This window comes from Solanum pennellii, chromosome 11 (genome assembly GCF_001406875.1).
Source record: "Solanum pennellii chromosome 11, SPENNV200".
In the NCBI taxonomy this organism is placed as follows: domain Eukaryota; kingdom Viridiplantae; phylum Streptophyta; class Magnoliopsida; order Solanales; family Solanaceae; genus Solanum; species Solanum pennellii.
In genome coordinates this window covers 46,409,676-46,422,477 of record NC_028647.1, presented here as the reverse complement: position 1 = coordinate 46,422,477, position 12,802 = coordinate 46,409,676, and the positions used below count along the sequence as shown (strand labels likewise).

Sequence of the window (12,802 nt, the reverse complement as noted above, 5' to 3'; positions counted from 1 at the left end):
ATATATATATATATATATATATATATATATGTATGTATGTATGTATGTATGTATATATATATATATATACACACACACACACACACATATATATATATATATATATATATATATACATGTATGTATATATATATACATGTATGTATGTATGTATGTATATATGTATATGTATATATAAAAAAATTTTAACTTTACTTATTTTTAAAATTAATTATCTCTTTTTACGGGAAAATAGCTAAGGGGATGACCTAAAGGTATGAACTTAAGGGTTGACAAAGACCAAGAAGTAAAATAAAAACTAAGTAACATTATATGTATATAAATAAATTCAGAGTATATGTATATAAAGATAAGAAAGAGGCGACTATCATTTGGGAATTAATTAAATCATAATCAAAGGTGTTAGTCAATATAAGAACAAATAAATAAAGAGATATAGAAAGGAAATATTTGAACTTGGGCCAATTTTGCCCAAATTCTACTAAGTTGGGCTTTGGCCCACCTGTCCTATTTCTAAGATGATGACCCAAAATAGGTCTTGCCCACTTAGGAACCAATTAGACCCTGCTGAATTATTCCTTGGGCTTTTGGCCCCTTTCCATTTTCATCCTCCATGACATACATTGAGTGTGTATCCTATGTATACGTCATGTATGTCAATAGTTCCCGAGCTCCCAAACCTGTAATTTCATCCAGATCTTCGTATTTCTGCCTTTTTCCTGTATTGGCACATTTTTTACACCGTATACCATATATTCCTACTGTATACCAATGTATACAGATGGTATATCAGTCTACTTTTCGACTTTTCGGGGCTGGGAAATTGATTTTCCAGCAACATGCTACTGCTCTCAATCTGTACATCATTTTAAAGGAGGCTGGACGACTCGATAAGAAAGAGTATTGGGCCTTTATGTCCCAATAGGAAAACGCGAGGAGAAGAGATATAACACGTGAGGATTCGGAGGAGATTTCACATGAAAAGGAACAATTGAACAAGAATTAGCAGCTACTCGAAATGCCAAAATAAAGGAAATAACCAACAAAATTTCTTAATCATATCTCGACTTAAAACTGGGTTCAGTTGACATTAATCGATAAGAACTTGTAATATAACACTAAAAGGGGGATGGGAATCATATAAACTTGGATTTAACCATGTCAATCTTCAAAGAAAAAAAAATCAAAAAACAACAAAGCAATAGGTGAACGGTAGCCATTTAAACTATTGAATACTAGTGATATAAAATTTTGAAAAAAAGAGGGAGCATGTCGCTTGTTGCTGGGAGAAAACTATAGCCAAATGTTGCTGCCAAGAAAAGGCATTTACTGCCCATTATTAAAATACAGAACATATAAACAATAAAGAGAGGAAAGTAAGCTTATTTTCCTATTAGAGAGTATCACTTATGCCGACTCCAACTTAACATATTGCCATACAAAATCATCCGGGACAAAAGCATACAACTAGAGAGAACACCCACGAACTAAATCTTGTAAAGGCGGAAACTCCAGACGGCTTAAGAACTACAGATTCTATCTCGGAGAGGAAACCTTCATACCAAAAAGTGTTCGGAAGAACTAAATTCCAGCAATGTGGACAAGAAAAAGAAAAAAATTAAACTAAACCATATAATATGCACAACACAGTAGAGAAAATCTTTAACGCCTAAGGATAATAACAAGACAATGGAAATGATTTTATCGACTAAGAACTCAAACGACCAATAAGCTTAGATTTTAGGTAGACGTAATAGCTATAGTCGAAGAAACTGAGAAATACATTTTTTAGGACACGGGCAGCCGAAATAATCCCAGCATAAACCTTATACTATAAAGAAACGACTACTCCATTACCAACTAAAATAAGGGATCAATGATGATGCTAACATGCTTAACAAATGACTCAGCCAACTACACAAGCACAAAACTAACCACATGTAACATCTAAAATATTCCCATGATGCTAGATCCAAACGAGATATAAAAAACAGAAAAATTGACCAAGGGCAGCCATACATCACATTTAAACTACAAAACTCGACGACATCGATCAACACAATAACAGTATCACATTAAAGCAACAAAGACGAAAAAATATCCAAAGGGAAGATGTTACCTTTTTCGGGCAGCAAACTAGGGATAAGGCGAGCATATGGGGGCTTGTCTCCACTTCGCGACTTGAATTCGAACAATGATCCGGGATACTAAGCACTATCTTTGACCTGAATAGAGCTAAGACGTGTTTTCCGTGTATATTCTTGCCTATTTTCTTCAACTGATATGAGTGTTCTTTGCTTAAGAATAATCTTCAGGAAAAAAAAAATTTCTCCCCCCTTCTCAAAGGAACAGTAAAGAATATAGATAGAGAGAGGAATTAGGCTTTTTATAAATGGGGGAAAATGGATGAAAAATTGGATTCAAGGCCCATGAATTCAAAATTTGAAATCAAAATCTTCACCAATTTTGGACATACCACTTTTTATGAAAATTCAACTCATTCCTAAAAAAAAGGTGCGATCAATGCTTGAGATCGACTCACCCGTCCTTGTGAGGGCGACATGGAGCAATCTCGTCGTCTCAAGGACGATTCTCGCGTGTCTCTAGTGCAGGTGTGACCATACGAATGAATGGGATGTTAAGGAAGCCGACGAAAAAGTCGTACCTCCCTTTTGCTGCTTCTTTCGCGTGTAGGAGAGAGAACACGATTGGGTCGGGTTGGAAATTGTTGGGCTATTGCTGAAAGTGCTTTCTGATGGGCAGGGATTATGCTGGGAATTACATTCGGTCATGTTTTTTCCCTAATTTGAGTTAAAGTGATGGGTTGGGGCAGCTGTTGATAAATGGGCAGAGGTTTGGAATGGGAGGGAATGGGCTGAACAATTGGAAATTGGGTAATAAATGGCCCAAAAATTGGTCTTTTAGAATATTACCAATTTAGTCAAATTGTAATTGGCCAACTAGATTACAATTTTAAAAAGAGACGAATTAATATAATTAATTAACAAGCTTTTTAAGGTTAATAAAATAATTAATTCAAATATAAACTAAATATTCAAATATAAGCCTAAAATAATTAACCAAATATTTATATAAAACAAAGTATTACTACTATCATTATTTTTTCGATTTCGAATACTTATAACATTATAATAATTATACGAATAATTATGCGAGACATATACATTAGCTAAAATAATATAAAATAGTTTCAAAACCTTACTTAAAATAACTTGCAAGCTAAAATTTTAATTTTTATTCATTTTCATATTTTAAATGAAATTAATTATTTTAAACCATTTAAACTCGAGAAGCTCGCTAGTTAATTACTATCGAGGAAGGTCAAAATTGGGTGTCAACAAGGATCACTGAATTCGAGAAAGACTGCATACATATCTTATTTAGATGAGAATCAAATGTGTATTGTTTGCGAAGATCATAAGCAAACTTGTTTTTTTAATAATAAGTAGAAACTCTTTTTTTTCTTTTTTTGAAAAGGAAATAAATGTTCTTTTTTTTAATATTTTAAAAAAGGATCACTAAATCCGAGAAGGTATCTCTAATATCTCATCAAAGTGAGAATCTAAGTGTGCATAGTTCGTGAACCTCTTAAACAAATAATTTTAATAAGAAATAAAAAGGCATTTATTTGCTCTTTTTGATTAAGGAAATAAAACATTCTAGTCCTCTTCTTTAAATAAGATTAATCAAACTTAGGAGCGATGCCTATGTATCGTAGGGAGGTTATTCTATCAACCAAAAGGGGGGAATGTACATTTTCTTGAAATAGTTTCGAAACAAATGTTTTGCGCCTTTGAGCCCGCATAGAGCCTTTAATTATACCTCGCCGAAAATCTGATTGTTGCGAATAGCTTATTAAGGCCAGTTTCTCCTTAGGATCCTTAGTCGCGTTGTTGTCAGTAAAAATAACTACACGTTTCGCTCTTCTTGAACGAAGTTGATGATCCATTGATGCACGATCTTGAAATTCACCCATTTGTTGGTCCAATTCGGTGATTAATTTATGGGACCAGCGAGGTACTTTTTTACTGATTTCTTTTATTCCAATCGATTTTTTCCCGATTTTGTCAAATTAGGATCAATTGCATTGAATACAAATTTGACAAATTTCGTTCTTTTTTCTGAATTCGCTCTTCTCTGTTCTTGGTCTACCCAATGCTAGATGCAGAGGCGCATAATAGATTGATATGAACATCATGAGCTGTCCCGTAATAAAACTAGTTATTGCTGATACCTTCTTCTCGGTTCCTTCTTCCATAACCAGAGCTCGGAGAAGGAAGAGATAGGAGGGCCCTATGGAGAATGTGGTCAGAAATCCATAATAGAGTCCGACCACAACGACCGAATTGATTATCTTCATGCATAAAGATACTAGATTACCTAGTAGAAAAGATTGAAAAATCATCACAAACCTCCCTTATTTCTTTTCTAATGCATTTTCTGGATTATTATATAATGATTTTTGAACTTTCCATATATGGAAAAGAAATAGAAAAAGATAGACTAGAAACGACATCTATTATGTCAATGACACCAAAGGGATATTAAATGAATGGAATTGGGATATGGATGGAATATAATGAAATAGAGCCACTTTGAGGTTCCCTCTGAAATGAGGCATGTAAGGGAGACACGACGAAGAAGTTCCGGGAGTTACGAAGGAAGATTCGAGCTCATATTGGTCATGGGTTGGCAACGGGAATTGAACTCTATGAGATCAAATCTCCTGTTATTCCTCAATAGCTCAGTGGTAGAGCGGTCGGCTGTTAACCGATTGGTCGTAGGTTCAAAATCCTACTTGGGGAGATTTGATTGATTCTGAATTCTTTAATCAGAATAAGAATAAAGGGGCTCACTTTGCCCGTTAAGAGTAGATAACCTGTTCCCTGTCTTTGTTTATATTGCATTCTATCTCATCGTATCGCGTTATGTTCTGCGAGATTAGAAAATCACCATCAATACCTCGGTCTAGGTCCGAGATAATCCTTTGTTCCATAGCCCTGGGCTATTTACAACTAGACAATTAAGAAGTCTCAGATGTACTAGCACTGCATCTTTGATGCAGTCATTGATTCTCCCGAGAGGTCACAATTGCCGCGATCAAAGATATTAATGACGAGGAAGGCTTTTTTGTTATGCTACTAATACTTGCTCTGCTATTCTGCCCAAGCCTGGCTGAGGAAGAGTTACAGGGCGTAAATGATACGCTCAAACTTACTTCTCAAATAAGAAGTAAAGCGGTCGTGTCAAGTAAATAACCCAACTAATGAGGTTGGGATCGTTCCCACGAGGAAAATAGTTTAGACTTAACTTTAATCTATTATTACTATGTTCAGTCAATTATTTCCTTAGAAAACAAAAATGATAAAAGGGGGGTTTTCTATTTCTAAATAAATGAAAATAGCTAGCTAAATCACAGTAGACAACTAACAGATTCAAATGTTGGAGTTTAATCAATTAATAAGAGTAACTAGGGTTTACGTGTTCCCCACAGGTTCCTAATTTGATAATTCTAACTATAAAAAATTCTTTCCTAGTATCTTGCATGCAAAGTGATAAGTTATGTATTTCTACATCCTTGGTCCGACATCTAGAAAATTTCACTCCGCACCTTGGTCCGGCTACGTGTGTTGCTATACTAACCCTTACCTTTACCTCATATTAAGCATTGTATTCGATATTTGACTAAGTTATTACCTCGTACCAATCAATACTAGCCTATTAGATAGTATACACTAAATCTATGTTGATAATTCTTTTCCTATTATCTACCTCCTTGGTCCGGCAAGTAGCATTAAGGCGAGTTCTAACGTTGGTCATCCGTTAAAAAGACTTCTAAGCGAAAGAATTATCAATACATGCAAGATACTATTCTAGAATTGTTATTTTAGTTAGGTTTTACCTCATTATTCGCCCATGGTTCCCACAACCCTAGTTATGGAGTTTAGTTACCCATAGTAATAATTACAATATTCATATATACTATATAAGAATTCATTCACTTACGTTAATGAGTAAGAAGAAAATCCAGAAATTTACTTGATTAATCGACAAAATCACCAACAATCAACTCCAGAGAATAGTGTAACAATCCAAAGTCTAGTAATCAAAATAATCTCTTTACAAAGAATCCAACACAAAAGTGTCTAATAACCAAAAGTCTAACAAAGAGTCTAAAAATAATCAAGAGTCTAACCCCCAAAACGAGGTTTTTCGAACTATTTATAAAAAACAAAAACCTAATCAAAGGAGGACTCTATTTGCTGGAAATCTGTCAAAATGCGGCTGGGTCGACGGATCTGGCGATGGGTCGTCGTGGTCACGACAGACCGTCATGGACTCCGTCGTCCCATACTTTGTAAATTCTTCTGCTTCTCTCTTCATTACACTCGACAGCAGGTATGACGGATTTTCACAGGCACAACAGTCCGTCGAGGGTCTCCGTTCCATAACACTTCAATTCTTGGAATTTGGGTACTGGGACTACTTCTCTGATCTTCACGACGAACCAGCAGGACGGACCGTCATGGCTACGACGGTCTGTCACGCACTTCGTAACCCCACACTTGGTCAGACTTCCCCATCTTCCTTCAGCAGCTTCACCACGATGCCACCTACGGACCGTCACAGGCTCGACGGACCGTCACAGGCTCCGTAGGAGGTAACTTTTCTGCACTTCTTGCTCAAAAACTGCCGCGTTCATCCTTGGACAGATTTCCTGCAAATAAATAGAAAATACATAAAAATCAATACAAAAAGGCTTTTGGACACACACTAAACTTAAGGAAAAAGCATTAAATATACCGTGAAACCACAATATATACAACACCCTCAACTTAAATTCGTTGTTTGTCTTCAAGCGACGCACTATGACTCACTACAAAATCTTTGTACAATAGTATCCATGTTTTAGCTTTCGCAATCATTTGGCTATCAATCTCGATCAGTCTTATCATATTTATGCATGTTATCACTATTAGGCTTGAATTATGCGGGATCAGACCATGACACAAACTCACCACGCACTAACACCTATCCTCTTCAATTTCTCACCGAGGTGCTAATATTTTCGGTATTGCAACTAGTGTCCTCACTTCAAAACAACATCCTCATTTTTCACACAATGATTTCAGTTTGAGTATAAGGATTACTTTTCAACACTCACTCTCAGAACAAATTCACAACTCATTCATACATATTGCCATAAGCTTACCCTTATTTTCACTGCTTTAAGTTCGCTATACAACTCTTAGGATCACGATAGGACTTTCTTAGCTTGTTATATAGGATCAGGGTCAGGTAGGGTATATTTAGGTATACTTTAGTGACTTTTTGCCCTCCTTGACATATCGGCTAAACAAACCACTTTTTATCATTTTATTTCGCCCAGTTTCTCATATTCTTTCACCTTGCTATTTTCCCTTCTTTCTTCATTTGTGTAAGTGACTCTCTTCTTTTCTTGCTTGTATTTATTGTTTTTTTTTCACTTTTCTTTCAACTGATTCTTGAGTCACTTTACTTTTGTTCTTTCTCTGTCTTTGTTCTTTCAACCCCACTTTCCAGAGCATTCCTCATAATGGCCACCCTCAACTCATGGCTTTGCCATGAGTCAAAGTACACAATACCCAAAGTTGGGTCAGGGCCATAAAAAGTTGTTTACTGCATTAGCCACCCTCAACTTATGCTTTTGGCATAAGCTGAGGTACACATGTCCAAGGAGGGACCAGGGACAACACATTATTCCCAGAAAAGATCAGTTGGGGGGAAAAAGAAAGGTCTAGTTTAAGCTCAAATCATTTGGATCAAAGAAGGATTAATTTCATTTGTTTTTTTATTTAGGCTAAAAATGGGCTATATTGAACAAGGGCCTATGATCCTTTCCTAATTGTTTGTTACATCTTACTTTTAGCAGGACCAACCATGCAAGTTCTAGCTTAGTACAAATAGTGGACTATTCAAATCTTCCTCACACTCACTTGACATTTCATTACTCTACCAGATTATCAGACACCTAGTTCGAATTTTAGACTTAGGGTCATGCAGTGGTGTATCTCTATGTCATGCTTAGAGCCACACATTTATCAATTACTATGCCTAGTCATGCATCATTTTTATTTCATCAGGATATCATTTTAGCCATCATGCTTCAGAGTTAAACTATGTACACAAGATATAGACATGCCGGTTCGACAGTAAAAATAATCAGTCTCTTGGGGAATAAGAACACAGGCAAGAAAACCCCAAAAGATGATAGTGAATTGGGCTACTCGGCTTCACCCTAGCACTCACTTTCCATTTACCCCACCCCCAACAAAAAGACATGCAATTGTCCCCAATGCATAAAAAAATTGAAATACTAGAGTGGTAGGTGAAGTAAACCTGGGGCGCAAAGCGCCGACGATCAGCAAGCTGGTGGGTCCGGTTCCTCGGAACCCACTACCTCTATAATCTGGACACCCTCAGTAGTGTCCTCATCAGCAACAACACTATCAGTAGTGCCTCCCGTTATCTCCACAGTTCTGGAGCTAGATGCCCTACCAGCTAACTCTACAACTCTCATCTGACGCGCCTCCTCATCAGCAAGCGAGGCTCTCCTCGCGGCCTCCATCTCACGGTGCTCCTTCTTCCGTGCTCTAGCCTCATCCTCCTCTCGACCCCTACACCTCTTGGCATGCTCTCGAGGGGGAGGTGGTGGAATCTCACAAGTGGTGAATAAGGCCGCCATCACTGTGTCCTCAGCAGGCTCTGCAGAAGGGGCCTCAGACTCAGGCACCCTAGCCTCTAGGATCATATCAATATCTGCGCGAAGACTCTCGACTGCAGCCTGAAGGGTCGACACATCCACCTGAGGGGCTGACCGAGCTAGCACCCACACCTCAAAGGCGTCCAAGCGCTGATGAACCTCAGCGATCTTCCGCTCTGTGTGCTGGGCCATTTTACGCTCCATGCGCTCCTCTGCCTCAGCAATAGACCTCTGCATCCAAGGCTGGATGTGATGCAGAAGTGTAGCCATCAGTGCCTCAAGTTTCTGGACCCTAGCAAGCGGGACAAGAGCATGGATAGGGGCTGAAAGAGAGGAGCTAGGGGCGGTGCTACTACCCGGGATAGACTCGACCGGGGTAGTGTCAGTGCTTTTAGACGCAGCCTGCGTAGCCGTTCGAGCCTGTGCTACCGTATCAGCCAGATTGTTACCAAGTGGAGGCAAATCTGGACGGGGCCCTCTGCGTGGGGCGAACTCATTGGCCTCATCCCTGATGAGGTCAATATCAACAGTGCCCAGCGGGGTCTTGAGCTGATCAATGTGCCAGATAGGCACACCTGCGGACCTGCATAAAGAAAATATCATGCACGGGAAAGGGTAAGTAGTTGTGACCTTAAAAGCCCTCTCGTGCATGACCGCCCGTAGAAGCCAAGAAAAGTCCACCTCAAACCCGGGTATCATCGCCGCCATCAGTACTGCACGATCCCATGTGACTGTATTATCAGCAGCTGTGGGGGAAAGGCAGTAGCGGACAATCGACCATAAGAACTTCGCCGTGAAGGTCAGGTTAGCCTTCTTGATGGTTCCGTTCGGCTCGGTTACCCAGTAGGCACCCTCTCCATCAACAGACAAGTGCAGGGCCATCCACCTGTTGATGGTCTCTCTCAGCGATGGCTCACGCAAGAATTGGCCATCTTTGACAATTTGCCACTGGTAGTCTATTTCGGCGGTGAGAGGGGTCCGGTTGACATCAACTCCTCGCCGTATAGATTCCGACGAATGGCAGGCAGGGAGATGTCAACCTGAATGCCACGTACTCGGACATGCTCCAGTGGGGCCTGTTTGGCAGGGGCAGCCCGCCTATCAATCTGTAATCTGAGAGTAGCCACGTAGGAGGCGTAGAACTCTTGGACCAACTCTTCACTATAACGGCCCAACGAACGCGCTGTCCACTCCAGTCGGTGTCTGGTGAAGAGATTGTGGATCTCTGGCATAGTCGGGAGACTTCCCATAAGGACTCGCCTCTCCAATGTAAGGGTCCGTGTCATGACTCATTTATCATTCAGAAACTTTGTGTCTGAATAAACTTGATACTGCCCGTCGACACACCTCCGGTTGGGCTGGTCGGCAACCGGGGTGAGAGCACGAGTCGGTGAGCTGGGTGTGGATTCAGAACTATCAGCCTCATCAGACGAGACAGACTGTGCAACTGTGGCGGGTGCAGGACTTCAGCAGACCCGGAGGCTTCCTCCGACCATGAAACTCCTAAGGAGTCAGACGCTTCTTCTTCATGAGTAGCTGACCCAGAAAGTGTGCCGGTCAGTGTGCGCTCCTCATCAGACTGGGAGGCAGTGACTACGCCGGATGACCCTTTTTGGGCGTAACTCTGGCAGCACATGAATCTCGGAATGGGGTGGAAGTGCCTGGGGGCACGTACTCGATGTCACACTCATCATCAAAGCTAATGACCAGGCGAGCAGACGGGGCGACAGACTTTGATCGCCCACGTGCGTAGACTCGATCTTGTTTTGGTGCCATGATAGATAGTACCTGTACAGAATCAATATTAGTACTAGAAGGAGTAAACTAGACAAGCAAAACGACACAAAATAAATAAAAGAGTCAAGATGTAATGACATTTCTATAGTAACAGTGAAACACGATGGACCAGGTGACGGCTCGTCGTGAGTACGATGGACCGTCATGGGGTCCGTCATGTATTACTTAAACTATATTTATGTGGAGACCCCTAAAGGAAAGTCTCTGACAGTTATGACGGATAAGCAGCACGGACCATTGTGATGATGACGGTCCGTCGTCGATGTCCGTCGTGGGACACTTGGAAAAAAGTATGGAGACCCTGAGGAGAGGGGTCTCTGATCGTCATGACGGTTATGCAGGACGGACCGTCAAGGGTGTGACGGTCCGTAGTAGATGTCCATAATAGGACACTTGGAAAATGTTGGAGACCCTTAGGAAAGGGGTCTCTGACCGTCATGACGGTTATGCAGGACAGACCGTAGAGGGTATGACGGTCCGTCGTAGATGTCCGTAAGAGGGCACTTAGAAAAAGTGAGAGACCCTTAGGAATAGGGTCTCTGACAACCAGAACGGTTGTGCAGGACGGACCGTCGTGGGAACGACGGTCCGTCGCAAGTGTCCGTTGGTGGACACTTAGAAAAAGTGAGAGACCCTTAGGAATAGGGTCTCTGACAACCAGAACGGTTCTGCAGGGCGGACCGTCGTGGGAACGACGGTCCATCGCATGTGTCCATTGGTGGACACTTAGAGAAAATTGGATAGTGGGGTGTTGGGAATGTTGGGATGGACCCCATGACGGTCCATTGTGGGTATGACGGTCCGTCATCGGGGTCTCGTTCTGTCATTCAGTGTCAGAATTGGGGATGCCACAATCATCCCCTATGACCCAAATGGAATTTTTTAGTGTTTAACCTACATGTGTATAACCCAAATACCTAGTAACTAGCAATGCTAAAGCACCTATTTCTAGAGTTTTAACACGGCAATTTTGAGGATTCTCAACCTAGGTCAGACAGAATTTGTATTAAAGAATGAACCCATCAATAAGAACTAGGCTAATACTAATTGATAAACAAAAATGCAATGTAAATGTGTAGAAATCAGAGACACATACCTGAGAATATGAGAAAAACAAGCTAGGAAGGTACTTGGTGATCAAGTAGAGAACCACAACGGCAGACTCCGACTAGTAGATAGTGGATTTTAGGAATCGGGGAATTTGGGAAAATGATTGGTTGAAAGAGAGGGGGGTTATGAAGTTGGAAGTTGAAAAGGGAGGGAAATGGGAGAAAGAGGGAAGGAAATGGGTGAAATGAAGGGGTGGGGTTTTTAAAGGTTTAAAATTTTTCAAATTTCCCCCAACCGGGTCGGGTCGGGTACGCTCATTAATGACGCAACGAGACCCCGACGACGGTCCATCACAGATGTGACGGTCCGTCATTGGTTCCGTCACGTGTGCCCTAGTTTTAAAAATAAATGACAGACGTACCTGGCGCGACGGACTCATGCGACGGTCCGTCGCGTGCGTGACGGTCCGTCGATGTGTTCGTCAGTGACTGTTGCGGAGTGCTTTGCTGCAGAATTTCCTAGTGATGTGCCTGCAACTTTAAAACCCCATTAGTAGAAAATGTTATCATTACTAGAAAGAAAAACTATAAGTATTGGGTTGGCTCCCAACCAGCGCCTGATTTAACGTCGCGGCACGACTAAGGACACTTGATTACTCAGACTTCATCAAGATGGTATGCCTCGATCACTTCATTTGCCGATTCAGCATGCCCGAAATAGATTTTTATACGTTGTCCATCTACCTTGAACCGCACACCCTCCTTAGTTTCCAACTCAACTGCTCCATGAGGGAATAGTTGGGTAACCATGTAAGGACCAGTCCATTTGGACTTAAGATTGCCCGGAAACCAATTCTAGCTCTTCCAGAGTGGTATCTCACTGATGGCACGGGCTCCCCGGAAGGAGGCCTTCTTCGCCTTCCACCTAAGCTGCCCAGGAAAGGCCCAAAGCCAATCCCAGGGAACAGTGAAGCTTCATATGGTCTTTCTGTCCAGGTGCAGGTAGTCTGCATCTTCACAGACATGTCTATTGCATCGATCCTCTCTCCGATACAGTGCCCAGATCGTTACGCCTTTCGTGCGGGTCGGAACTTACTCGACAAGGAATTTCGCTACCTTAGGACCGTTATAGTTACGGCCGCCGTTCACCGGGGCTTCGGTCGCCGGCTCCTCTGTCATCAGGTCACCAACT

At 41.1% G+C, this 12,802-nt stretch overlaps 1 non-coding gene and 1 pseudogene across 1 annotated transcript; one reads left to right on the top strand and one right to left on the bottom strand.

Moving 5' to 3' along the window:
- Positions 1-4,754: 4,754 nt before the first annotated feature.
- TRNAN-GUU lies at positions 4,755-4,827 on the top strand. Its single transcript has one exon. It is a non-coding gene; the product is annotated as a tRNA-Asn (tRNA).
- Positions 4,828-12,702: 7,875 nt separating this feature from the next.
- LOC114074748 overlaps positions 12,703-12,802 on the bottom strand; it is a 5,766-nt pseudogene continuing 5,666 nt past the window's right edge.